The 14,699-nt window shown below is 38.8% G+C and overlaps 1 pseudogene; it reads right to left on the minus strand.

The window, feature by feature from the left end:
• Positions 1 to 11,588: 11,588 nt before the first annotated feature.
• Positions 11,589 to 12,877, minus strand: LOC118839253 (annotated as a pseudogene).
• Positions 12,878 to 14,699: the final 1,822 nt, after the last annotated feature.

Here is a 14,699-nt window from a genome sequence, read left to right on the forward strand (position 1 = left end):
AAAGACCACGAGGTCTGGCAATTAAAAGATAATTCTAAATAAAAAACGTCTTGAGGAGAAGATTTCATATCCTTGAAAGAAATATTTTTCAATTTATAAGAAGGATAGACTCTATCTGAGGGCTGATTAAATAAAATGCATCTTCCTAGGAAAATCTGAACTCAATTTCCATTTAAGCCTATGTTGATTATTCACCAAGCTACAGGATTATTTATAGTATACTCCCTCAAGATAACAAAAAGAAGGTCCTTAGAGGACATCAAGGGCAACCCCTCATCTTCATTTTATTTGGGAAGTAAACTGAGGCTTAAAGAAGTGAAATTTATATATCAGTCTTGCAGAGGGAATAAGTGGTAGAGCCAATATTTGAACCTACTTCTTCCAGTACCAGACCCAGCACTTTTGCTAATGACCCATGCTGTCTCCCTATATTTTTGGTAACTATCTGAACTAGCAATAACCCTCTTTGGGCATGACATGAAAGTTTGGAGCAATGAATTAGTAATTTACTGGATAGTTTACTTCTAAAAGCTCCTAACTTACTCTCTGAAATTAATTTACACACAGGAAGAACCTGGCTATTATTTACATTACCTGGGCACGTAATGTAGGCACTCAATAAATATTTAAGTGATTGATTATCACTGGTTATTAAACATAGCTTAGCTCAACTATAGAACACAAGAATTATCTTGTTTTAAGCTCAGCTCCTCAGTGATTGGTGCATGTGGACTTCTAATCTCATCACTTGTCAAAACTACAGACTCACTCAAGTACTGTTCTGCTTCTTTATAAGCAATTATTGTGTATCTGGGGGCAATGTAGCTGCTGCAGTAGGAAGGGAAAATAAGTTGACAGAAGACTGACAAAATCCTGCAAAAAGCTACAGAAAAAATGAAACATAAGCGTATCAATAATAGCCCTGCACAGGCATCCAAAGAAAGAGAAAGGAAGGAAGGAATGGAGAAAGGGGTTAGGGGAGAAAGGACCAGAGGGAAGGAGGGAGGAGAAAAGGAAGGAAGAAGGAAAGAAGAAAGGAATGGAGGAAAGATGGGAAGAAGGGAGAAGAGAAGCAAAAACATAGTTTTTGAAGAGGAAATCATGATGGCAGAAGAAAAATCAAAAGATAAAAGGAAGTGAAAAAGCAATAAAAAAGAGGAAGAGGCTGAATACTATTAATATGTTATAAAGAGAAAATTGAACATTCCAGAAACAGTACATTGAAAATGATACGTTCTAGAGCAAATTACCAAGAGGAATTTAAAAGTCAATTATTACATTTGTGTATGGTTTAGGGCTCGAGTTATTACAATGGATAGAGTAGCAGGTCAGGAAGTCCTGAGTTCAAATCTAGCTTCAGACACTTACTAGCTGTGTTAACCTGGGCAAGTCACTTCATTTTTGTCAGCCTCAATTTCCTCAACTACAAAATTGGGATAGTAATAGCACCTACCTCCCAGGGTTGTTGTGAGGATTAAATGACTTAATATTTATAAAGTTTATAGTGCCTGGTGTATAGTAGGCACTCGATAAATGTTTGTTTTCTTCCTCAACAGCTTATATTTCCATTTCTATATTCCTATGCTTTCTTACTATTAAATGCTCTAGAATTTTGAATGTCTGTTTATACCATTAAATAGATCAAAGCGTGCAATACTGAAAATCCAGTTTCAGCATAGAAATATATGCTTAAATAGCCTCAAATACAGTCATCTGATAAACTCAGGTACACATATACTCTTTTAAAACAAGCATTTTTTTTCCTTTCTTTAACAGCCAGTAAGAGGCCACAGTATACTTAGGAAACTAAAACCTAACTCTTACTGCCTCTAATATCTCCCCAGTAGAGAATGATAACAGTGGAAGGAATAATAGTGGAATCAAATAAAATTGAAGGATGGAAAGCTAAAACTTGGGCAAATATTTTAAATGAACAGTATTAATGAAATGTTAGTCATCAGCAAATACTGTACAGTATGTGACAACATCTATACAACATAATACTTTCTCAAAGGGCTGAAATTGAAGTAGTTCTTATTTAGATTAGGTCTACTCCATAATGAACTGGAAAAGTGGTACCAATCCTGTTAAATTGGGGGGTATAGATTGTTAAACAGGATTATTCAGAGGGAAAAGTTCCCTTTTATTCCTAAATTATTAAAATTGACTCTAACATTGATTAAATATGTGTGCTAATTGTTAATTTTTCTCTTCATTCTCTGCTATGCCTGCACATTTTTTTAACGACAGAAAGTCAGTTAATGGTGGTAAGTGATTTATTCTTTCACTTTAACTCCGTTTCCCCATTTAATGTGGTTTCAAAAAGTTTGAGTCATAAGTCTCCCATTTTATATTACATTGTTAAAAATTGGCATCATCTTAAATAGCAACTTTAAAAATAAACTGTTTGTTGGCCTCTCTTGTCTGAAATGGAAATATTTTTAAAAAATCAGAACTGGAAAAATTAAAGACATTGACCCAGTTTGTTTAGAATCCACATGAAAGAATAAATGCTTATTTTCCAGAGCCCAGACTTCAGATTTCCTGAAAGAATGTGGGTCAAACAGGAGCCCTAGGAAAGTAGTTAAGGACATAACTACACTATTATTCAATTAGCTTAATACCCTTGATGCTTCAGGGTTTCATTTTCTGAATCAATTTTAATCTAATTAGAACTACACCTAAAGGATTTTGCCTGGAAACTATCAGTAGGTTAAAAAAATAGTTTTCTAAAATTAGGTCCATACTGTATGAGGTTCCTTTTAAAAAAAAGTAATCTTATTTGAAAGTCTAAAAGCCCATCTAAAAATAGAAAGAGTAGTATTTTCTTTAACAAAATTCTTTCTCTTTTCCTCATATCTCAATTTTGTCTCTACAGAGCTGTCCTTAAGCTGAGCTTCGAAGATTGTACACAGTGAACATTAGGGATAAGGACTAGAGATGGGTGATTTCACTGGTATAGAGAACTCTCAGAATAGTAAACTACCTTTACCCATATAGGTCAGAAACTTCTTTGCAATTTTTAGTTTTGGAGTTATTAGTTAGTTATTAGTTAGTTATTAGTTAGTTATTAGTTTAGTTTTGGAGTTAATTAGTTTTAGTTTTACACATCTGCTTGTGCATAAGGTCAATGCCTACTCTATTAAATTTCTCTATTTGTTCAATCAGCAACAGTCCACAGTAAAATTTAAAAAGAGTATTTCTATTTGGGATCCCTCCATTCTCAATTATATATATATCCCCCTCTCCTTTGACCCTCTTCTTGTGGTTGGTACTTTGCTACCCAGTCTGATGAGCTAACATCTGTTAATGGCTTCATAATGCCCCTCCAATCCAAAAAAATTGCATTTAAATAGTATTTTTAATATCTTAGCCCAAGACAGTGGTTAATGCCGACAATTTCAAAGACATTAGCAAACTACTGACAGAAACATTTTTTTAATTGGGGATAGGAGCACCTTACAGTACCACTGTTAATGAGCAAAAAGCCAATCACAAAATCTGCCTAGATCCATGCCATTAGTTCATTCATATCATGCCTTTATTATACCTAGGAATATTGCTCAACACAAACAAAAACAAAGTCTTTTGATAAAGAGAATCAATTTAAATCATTAACACTGATGAAAACATGTTAAATTCCCCATTTTGTAAGGATTAGACCTATTAAAATAAAACATGTAATGACCCTTTCTTGCCTTACTACATTTTTAGTTTCCTTACAAAGTACTTTGTGGCAAGATGCACTATCATTCTTTAGCCATGTTAATGTCACTGCTTCATGGCATTTCTGGACCTTATTCATCACAGTGGGTAATAGTTTTGAGCAATTTGTTTCTTCCAATCATTTTCCCTCCCTTCCCTTTCACTCCTAGGAACTAAGAAAAAGTCTTTGACAGGTAGACAGCCCCCTGAGAGGTAGAACAATCCCTAATGCCAGACAAGAGTTAGCAGTCTGCCAACTACAGAAAATTCATCTACAAAAGAGAAATATCCATGGGAAGACCATGACAATGTGATGGTAATCATTTTCTTTGCAGTATACTTGGCTTCCTAGATATGGCTTCACTGCTCAGCTTTTGAATGAATATGGTCATCAAATATGTCAATATTAAAAGAGGCCTTGTGCTTTTTTGATACAAAATCTAAAGTTATCAGGATATGACTGTTACCTCCATGAAAAATAAAACATTCACCTTATGCTAGGTATAAAACTGGCAAAACCTAAACATCAGTTCCTGTGTAATCAATGGGCTAACAAAGCATGGAATTCCTCAGACACTTCCCCAGGAGATAAATACTTAATACTCTCCCATAGTGTAATCTCCAGGAGGGCATGGACCATGTATTAATTCAACTTTGCATCTCTCCCATCACCTGGCATGAGGGGTTTTTCATGCAAAACACATTTCTATTTCAGTCATGTTACAAAACACAGACAGAAAAGCAAGAAAAATAAAGTGAAAAGAAAAGTATGCTTCAATTTGCATTCAGAGTTCTTCAGTTCTCTTTCTCTGAAAGTGGATGGCATTTTTTTATAATGGGCCCTTTGGAATTGTCTTGGATCACTGTCTTGATCTGAGTAATTTTTTTCATGGTTGGTCATCTTATGATATTGCTTTTACCATGTACAATGTTCTCCTGGTTCTGCTCACCTTACTTTGCATGAGTTCTTCCCAGGTTTTTCTGAAACCAACCTGTTCTTCATTTCTTATAGCACAATTGTATTCCATGTCATAAACTACAACTTGTTTGGCCATTCCTCGATTGATGGGTATCCCTAGAATAGAAGGGGGTTTTTTGTTTGTTTTCACAAACAATTGTGAACAGGTTCACAATTAACGTTAAATAAATGCATGGCTGCTAGAATTTATGAGATAAGGGATTTTTATCAATGGGCAAAAAAGACCTTTAAAAAGCAGGAAATTATGGGTTTTAGGGGAGGAGTTGTCATACATTAGCTGAGTTATGGGAGCACAACTATATCATTTGTAAATATGAACAGCTGTGACACTCCTTAGAACACTTTGCCTTCTAGGAAAATCATAGTGCGATATAATTTTAGGTTTAGAATCAAAGAAATTCTAAGTTGTTAGTTATCTTAGATAATTCACCTAATTCATAAATGTCCTCTACAATATCCCTGCAAGATCATCATCCAGACCCCACTTGGATACTCCTAATTGTGAGCAAACAACCTCACAAGAAAACCCTTTCAATTTTGGGACAGGATTAAGTGTTGGAACACTCTTCCACTTGTTTGGCCAAACTCTGCCTTGCTGTAAATTCTTTCCATTGCCTCTACCGCAGTCTTCTAGGACTACACATAATGATTAAAAACTCTGTATATAGCTAGAGAGAGTAGGAAGGGGGTCACAGGGACAGGAAAGTAAGTTATCCCTCAAATACGGATAAGCAGCAGTAGGCTAAATTTGAGATACAGCCCTATCATTGTTAAACACTCACTTTTTAGGAATGACTTTTTTTCAGGTCCTAGAGCAGTTTCCACGGGCAGTCATTGGCTGACACTGATACTAGGAGCAAATAAAATGTACACATCATTCACACAGGGAATTTTTCCCGGGTGCCTGGATGTACAAATAAATATAAACAGGGAAATACCTAGTAAACCCAGACCACCATAGCCTGTGATATGTCCACAAACTTCACCAGTTTCGAATCTGCTCCTATGTTTTCCTCATGCAGCTCTCTCCTCATGCCAGCACACCTCAACTGGTTTTCCTGATATACACCAGACTTATTGTCCTACTTAAAAAAAATACCATAGAGATTTTAGAAAAAATGCCAATGCAATCACACCTGGATGATTTCAGTAGTCTACTGGTTGGTCTCTCTGTCTCAAGTCTCTCACTGATCATCTATCTTCCATTTAACTGTCAAAGTGATCTTACTAAAGCTCAGATTTGTCCATGTCACCCCTTACTCAATTAACTCAAGTTACTACTTTTCACCTCCAAGTAACCTTCCTGCACTCCTTTGAGACCCTCTTCTCTTTTTCTTCTTTCATATCCTTCTTATATTCTAAGATCCAGTGACGCTAGCTTCCTTGCTGTTCTTGGCACAAGCTTCCAGTTATTTTCACTGACTCTCACCAATGCCTGGAACTCTCTCCCTCATCGCTATTTCCTGGCTTCTTTGGCTTTCTTCAAATCTCAGCTAAAGTCTCATTTTTTGAGATAAGTTCTTCTCAGCCTTCTTTTATGCTAGTGCCATCCCTTAGATATTATCTCATTTATATTGTTTGTACATGGTCCTATCTGACCTACTCTGTTTGCATGCATGGTTCCTTTGTATTATTTTTCCTACTGTGCTGATATTAATAATTCTTCACATGATAACCCTTGAGATAATGATGGATTATCCTTGTCTTCTCATTCTCAGGATAAACATTCCACTTAATTCAACCTACATTGATAGGGCACAGTTTTGAGTCTCCTGGTTATCATATCCACATTACTATATACAAATTCTGGCTACAATTCTTGAGAAACAAGCAGTAATTTTTGAAAGATTGTGGATGTTGAGATAGATATGAGCTATAAGATTGGAAAAAAACAAGTATTATCTAATTTTCAAAATGAATTCCAGAATATACTAATAAAGGAATAGCTAGTAAATATTTATGAAAAGAAACAGTGATCACAAGAAACCAATATTATTTCATCAAGAAAAATTCACCCAAACTAAGGTAATTTCCTTTTTGGATAGATAGCATTATTAAATTGATAGATCAGGAGAATGCTATCTATAGGTTGCCTAGATTTTAGAGAAGCATGTGATAAAATCTTTCATGCTATTCCTGGGAACAAGATGAAGAGATATGGAATGAATTGCATAGAGTGGAAACTTGTGGTTGTGGTTTGTCCTTAGTTTTCGAAGAGGCCCGTGACATCAGGGAGATGATGACATGACTTGCAATTGACTTTGATTTGAATGAGAGAGGGCTGTACAAAGTCACCACCCTCACTTTCTCCTCCAGACCCATCTGGGTCCAGTAGTCAGATATCCATCAGGACAACTGCACATGGACCAGGATGAAGTGGGTGACCTTGGCCCTTTTAAGCTTAGGTCTTTTCAGGTTCTCACTTTGAGTGAGGCAATGCCCATTAAGCGAATAGACCCCTTTAAGAAGTGAATCAAGGGAGTGCCCCTTTAATAAAAAAAATCAAACTGAGATGGGAAGACCCTCAGGGTTGCTGGCCAAAAGAGAAACAGTTACTATTTACATTCACTCTAAGTCAGGAGGGCCCAAAAATGATCATTAAGTAGTACTTGGGCAGGAACCTATTGTTGTCCAATCCATGAGATCCAGAGTGAACTGGGTTTAAGGTTTGGTCTTTGAGACAGAAATCTACACAGTAAACTGCAAGTTATACTAAGTAGCTGTAGGCCATCAAAATTTACCTTCCTTTGGGCAGAACACCCTCAGTAAGGAAAAAGAAAAAGGGAAGAGAGGAGAGCAGAGGGGAAGAGAAAAAGAGGGGAGAGGAGAGGAGAAGAGAGCAGAGAAGAGGAGAGGAGAAGAGCGGAGAGGAGAGGAGAAGAGGGGAGAGGATGAGCCAAGTTGCTCAACTAGAACTGGCCGGCTGGGTCCCCATTCAGGCAGCTTGAAAGTAGAAACTGGTTGAACAGTGGAAACCAAAGTGCAATGCCTTGATATAGAAGGTCTCTAGTGGTTGTGTGTTATTAACAAGTTTTTTCAATGACTTGAATTAAAAAATAAGATGCCATACTTATATTTTCAGGTTACACAATTCTGGAAGAGATAGATAACACACAATGTAATAGAGTAAGGATCTTGTAATGGCAAGCAAAGTGGGACTTTTTGTTTTGCTATTTTTTCTTTTAGCATGCTCCTCAGCACTAAGGCAATTAAGGGCCTTTGAGTCTTGCCTTTGTTTCAATCAAGAATCTTTGATTGAATCAAGAGTCTTTGATGACCTGCTTAAGTAACAAGAAAGCCTAAGTAGCATGAGTTTGAGTCACATGGTTGCGATGCCCTCTGACCTTGGAGAATTGTATATATACTCTGAGGTTAGCATTTTGCTTTGGGGGCTCATTCGTTGGAAGAGTGTTTGTGGGGACACTCTCGGTAGCTGTTAAGGATCCCCGCACACCAGCTTTGAAAACCCAGATGTTGGTGCTTCTCTCTCTGGTAACTATGTATGTGTTGCTATGGACAGACAGAATGCTGGTCTATTGATTTGTGTCATTTGCTCTGTTTATATAATTTCTGCTTGTAATTTCTGTTTGTGTTTTCTCTGAAACTCAGGGTACTGATTTTTCCCCCTGAACTAGTTGAATGATATATGTATATTTAAAGTGAGATTATAAATCCCTTAAAGTTGCTTTCCTTAGAAAAGCAGATCAGGGAACCTGTGCTAGCAGCCCTCCTGTGTGCTGGTGTTGTTGGCCTCACACCCCTACAGCAGCTGGTGGCAGCATTGTTGTTACAGCTCTAAAAATATGTTGACAGGCTAGAACATTGGACTTAATATAGTAAGATGAAAGTGAGTAAAGAAAAATGTAACATCTACCACTTAGATTCAAAAAATCAACTCCGGTACTGGTTTTCTGAAAATTATCAGAAGCCTTTAGGAGCATTACAAGCTCACTGTGAAGCAACAGTGTACTATGGTGGCCAAAAAGAAGCTATTGTGACTTTTAAACCTATATTTTCAGACATTTGAAGATGCATTAATGGTGGCTGGAACTAGGGAAACAATCATCCCTCTGTGCTCTTCCTTAGTAAGACCACATCTTAAGGGCTGGGCTCTGTAGTGGCTACCACATTTCAGAAATGTTATTAAGAAGCTGGAAAGTGTCCTGAGAAAACAAGTATTTTAACTAGTTGATGAAGAGTCATTCTATCTTAGGATTAGTTGAAAGAACTAGAGATCTTTAGCCTATAGTAGAAAAGACATAGGGGATTATGCTAGGTATCTTCAAGTATTTAAAGTATTGTCATTTGAAAGAGTAATTGAACTTGTTCTCCTTAACTCCACTGAATACAACCCAGAGCAATAGGAAGAAGTTGTAGAGGTTAAATACATAAGGGTATAAGGGCAATCTTCCTAATAAGTTTCATTTAAAAGTGTAATAGGCTCCCTCTGGAGGAAAGGAGATCCCCTTCCTGAGTCTTCCAAAAAAAAAGATTGGTAGCTTTTTCCTGGTTATGTTGTGGATTCCTATTAAGATGCATGGGTTAAATTAGATGACCACCGAGAACATTTTGCAGCTTCAAAATTCTGTGACTCACACCTGGAATAAGGTAATGAAACAGTAAACCTTGTTTATAAGAAAGATATCCAATAAAAGGGACAGCAGCTGGATTGGTGGCACTTTCAATATAGTGATAATTTCATAAGAGATAATTAGAGAAGTGAAGGAAGGAAGGAAGGAAGGAAGGAAGGAAGGAAGGAAGGAAGGAAGGAAGGAAGGAATCATGGAATTCCTGTTAGAATCATGAAATCAATGTTAACTACACATATATCTTGGTCTACTAATATTTTTAACCTGATGTTTCTCAAACAGTCATTTAATAAGTTCTCGTTAGGAAGAGGAGTCTAATATTTAGAAACATTCAGAATCAACATCTCAAATGACACTGCCACTACTTCCAAAGAACATCATACCCCACCAAAATACAACCATGACATATACATGGGTGATAAAAGTTTAATTTCTGATTCATAGAATTCTTAGGAAATATATTTAAAATTGAAAAAAAGATAAAATTGAAACAAAGTTCTCTTAAAAGATATAGAAGAACAAAAAGACTTTCCTATATTAAATAGAAGTCACAGGACTGAGCACTCACAATGGTCCAGTGAGATCACAAACTTGAACACCCCAAACTCTCAAACCTTCAAGGAACTTGAATACATTCTGGCGATTTCAAGTTTTACATTTCAGAAATAACACTGCCTTCATTATTTTCTCCTTCACCGCCTCTGAGCAGAAAGAATTTAGGTCAGTGTTGAGCCTGAGTTACTGCTGATAACTGTCAACAAATAAATCTCTGCCCCATATTTCATTCTTTATAAAAAATAAATGAGCATGGGGCAGGAAAATTGACAATCTTACTGAGACAAGAATCTGTTAGCAACCATATTTGCATTTTAAAATTACTTTTGAAGAAACAGTAATGGACTTTCTACATTCTTCCCTAGACACTAAAGACAGTGTTACAGGGCTGCCCGTATTCACTTTCCTGACTCCCTAATGGCTATAGGATGTGGGAGTTTCTTTTTTGAATCTGATGCAAGTATACTTAGCCTTAGTGTAGAACTAAAAAAAGAAGTCTAATAGGTAACTGCCTTAAACTATGCTCAAGTAATGAAAGTGACCCTGGAAGTGATTGGAGAATTTTCTATTCCTCTATTGTCAAAAGGATTCATAAACGCAAATTGTAACAAGCACCCAAAATTGTCATAAACATCTTAGGAAGAGAGATCAGTCCTGAACTCTTTGATTGCCCCAGAGACAAAGTAATGGCTTTTTGAAGGATGATCCTCCTCCTGCCCAATATGCTTACTGGGAAGAGGGGTTTTTTGTTTTGTTTTTTGGGTGTTTTTTTCTCCCTGAGATCATAGTACATCAGAGATAAGTTAGCACCACCATTCGGATAGTGCTTGTGATGAAGTACTAGGTCTGTCACTTAATCCCTTTGGGTCTCAGTTCCTCCTTCTATGAAAGAAAGAGGTTGGACTAGACCAGGGATTCTTAACATAGAATTTATGAGCTTGCTCTTAATTATTCTGACAACTATATTTCAACTTAATCAATTTCATTTGTAACCATATGAATTTTATTGTATGTATTTAAATATTAATCTGAAAGGTGTCCTTAGGATTTTCAAGTCTACCGTAGGGATCTATGCTACAAAAAAGATTAAGAAACTCTAGACTAAAGTTTAATTCAACTAGCTTTAACATATCATTACTCTCTGCATAGAACGTGCTCTCCCTTTACCCAACCATTTTATAACTATTTTGTATATATCTTGTGTGTGTATATATATATGTATATTTTATATATTGTTTCTATAGTAAGAGGAAGCTTCTTGAAGTCAAGGTCTCTTTTGTTTTCCTCTTTGTATCCACAACCTCCCCCACACTCATTTAACACAGAACCTTGCACATAGTAGGTGCTTAATAATTGGTGTCAGCTTCTGTGAGTAACCTTAGACATGAACACTAGAAAACAGCCTAACAGTACTTAGTTCTGTGTTTTTACAGATACTGACAGTACTGTCCATGGTAAACAGCTCAGAGATAAATTGTGAAACTGGAGAAAGACACATTTTTTTTTTTTTTTATCTCATGGGATCCTCATGGCCACCATGGGAGGTCAGGGATTATTTCTCCTATTTAACAGAAGAGGAGACTGAGGCTCAGAGAAGGTGACTTGCCCAGGGCTGCAGGGCCAGCAATGACCAGAGCAGGGACTCCAACCCAGGCCTCCCGTTCCCCAGTCCAGGGCGCCCTCCATCGTACCAAGCTGCCTTTGACACATACATTCATGGCCCAAGACATGAGCCAGGTTGTTCTCCTGGTGGGGGATGGTCACACAACACTCTGTCTGCTCCCATCCACACCATATCCTGTTGCCTTAGAGCGTCCTCGGTCAAAGTTTATGAAAATCCCTTCAGAGTCAGAATCAATGGATTCCAAAATTTGGTCTACTAAGTTCTCTGGGCTGGAGGAAGGGGCTGAGATTGAGGCTGGGTTTCTGGACAGTTTGAAGGTCGGACTGGGCTCACTGCACTGGTGGTACAGGCCTGGCAGTGGTGGCTGCCTCACTGGATGGACTTTGGCATTGGAACGCTCAGCCTCAGCAGCCAGGGACAATTTGGGGGCCACCATGGAGACCTTGGAGCCACCATCAAGGTCGGCATAGTCCTGGGCCTCAGGGCAGGATGTCATCTCGGAGACAGTGTCTTCGGATGCCTGTGCCATTGGCCGCCAACCCTTCTGTCTCATACTCCGCCACGGGGGTGAGCAGTGGATTGTTGTAACTCTTGGAGCAAACAACTGGATTCTTGGCCATGGTGTCACCTGCCTTGGAACGGCGGGAAAAGTGTTTTTCCAAGATGCAGGAGTGTGTGAAGGGTCCATCATTGGAGTAGAGGCCATAGGTACCCAGGTACGGGGAGATCAGAGCCTCGAGCTTCAAATAGTCTTCTGGATCAGAGCCTCGAGCTTCAAATAGTCTTCTGTGATGCCTTTGGATTCATGGACCCCCTGGAGGATCAGCAGCATTTGGACAATGGAGGGGGGGATCCTGGCACGAGACCTTGAGAGGGTGTCTTCCAGCTTAATGTTGAGTGTGATGATGTTCCGAAATTGCAGGAGGGCCAGCTGACGGACAGAGGGCTCCTTCCCCTGCACAGGGTAGAAAATGGCCTGGAGGGTGGGCAAGACATCCCCAAAAAAGAAATCCCAGGTTTCAGCCAAAGAATCTAGTAGCTTCTGTCCTTCGTAGAATCGAATCTTGTCCCGGAGAATCACCATGCCTTTGGTTAGGAGCTGATTCTGCAGATATTCGGTAAAGAAAGAGCCCAGCTCGGTTTTCAGCAGCTGCCTGACACCCTCGTTCAGGTGGAACAGCTGGTGATCTGGAAGGCCTTTCCTTTGCAACACAGCAATCACTCCATTGTGGATGCTGTTCCAACTGGCGTTGGAGCAGGCCTGGCGCTGCTGGGCCCCTCTCTCATCCAAGGCTGCGTGCTCTCTCTTGCCCAGATCACTGAGGCTGGGCGAACTCATGAACTTCAACCTGCGGAGAGTCCTCATGGTCAGAGCTGTTGAGGGGAGTCTCCACCCCCACGTGCCTAGGGAGAATGCCGCTGCCTCTGAGGCTCTCGCTCCACAGGGAAGGATTAAAGAGAGGCAGGGACAGTCAGAGTGTGGGAGAGAGTGGGAGAGAGCGAGAGAGAGAGCGAGAGAGAGAGAGAGAGACAGAGAGACAGAGAGAGACAGAGACAGAGAGACAGAGAGAGAGAGACACACACACACAGAGAGAGAGAGAGAGAGAGAGAGAGAGAGAGCGCCAGAGACAAAGAGAGAGGCCGAGCCGAGAGAAAGCCCACAGAGGGAGCTGAGCCTGAGCGCCAGGTTCGGCCTCTCTGCCCGCGGGGAGAAAGCAAACTTTGAATCGGCCCTGTACGCACGTCACAGACTGTGGTTAATCATTTCTCTGGCACACGCGAGCGCGCGCACGCGCGCACACACACACACACACACACACACACACACACACACACACACACACACACACACACACACACACACACACACACACACACACCCCAGAAAGACACATGTTAAGTGCTACTTCCAACCGTTGGTAGGTCAATGCAGAACGTCTATGTGTGAGTCAATTCTCAGGTCTCCTAGAAGAAAATCTCAAGCATCTCCCATGTAGATGATTCCATCTGGCCTTGTATGCCAAATTAAGGAATTAGGCCTTTGTTATAGATAAAGAGAAGCTAAGATTGTAAATTGCATATCTCCTTCTGGGTAACATCAAATACCTATTAGAGAAAATACAAGCTATAATTTCTGTGGAGATCTTTATATACTTTTCATTTTGAATATATTTTTGAATTATTACATCAAAAAAAGCTTGTTAATAATCATTTCAGAACCCTGAGGTCTCTTCTTTTCTTCTATTTTAATAGTTCTTTACAAATCTCTTTCTATCCCTAATCTGCTCTTCCAACCATCTAGTCTACATACCACTGCCAAGTTAATTATTCTAAAGCACAGCTCAGATCCATGCACTCCTGTGCTTGAAAACCATCTATATCATCCCATTGTCTATAACAAAGACCTAATTCCTCAGTTTGGCGTACAAGGCCAGACCACCTACTTAGTCCCAAAAATACCATTTTTAATCTCAATCATGTATGCTTGCTTTAGCCAAAATTGATGACTCATTGTCTTCCAAGGGCTCCTCAGCACCTTTATTCATGCAATTTCCTCTTTCAGAATTTCACCTTCCCTCCCTATCCAACAACTCATCTTTGCCTGTTAGAATTCTATTGGTTTTTTAAGGCCTCATTTCAAAAGCTACCTCCTTTCATAGTCACTCACTCCCACAACTTATGTGACCTTGAGTCATTCTCAGCTTCTCTGGACCTTAGTTTCTTCATCCATAAAACAAGGAACTGTGTTAAGACTTTTATGAATATTGTTTTTTTTTTAGTTGGTTCAGTTAGATTACTTCTAATGTCCATTCATGTTTCAGATCTATGGTCCAATATTTATATGATCCAAAATTTAGTTCTCTCTCCTCTGAGCCTTTACAGAAATTACTATATATCTTATTCAAGTTCATTTCCATAAGTTTAAAAAAAACTTAACATAGCCAGAGCACTGCACTAGGCACTGGAAAAAAGAGATTAGTTAAAGCTTGGCCCTTGTTCTCATGGCACTTCCTTTCTAGCAAAGAATAGAACATATCCAATAATAACTATAATGCAAAAATGCATGATGAGTGTGTGATAGTCATAGAAATACTAAATGAAGTCAAAGGGATTATTAACAACTAGGTGGTCAGGAAAAGCTTGCTGGAAGAGCCAACACCTGAGTCAGGCTTTAAATGTTATAAATGAATTCTATAACTAGAAAACGGAGTGAAAGGAACAACGTAACCAAATGTAAAGAGGTAGT

The sequence above is a fragment of the Trichosurus vulpecula genome, chromosome 2 (genome assembly GCF_011100635.1).
Source record: "Trichosurus vulpecula isolate mTriVul1 chromosome 2, mTriVul1.pri, whole genome shotgun sequence".
Taxonomy (NCBI): domain Eukaryota; kingdom Metazoa; phylum Chordata; class Mammalia; order Diprotodontia; family Phalangeridae; genus Trichosurus; species Trichosurus vulpecula.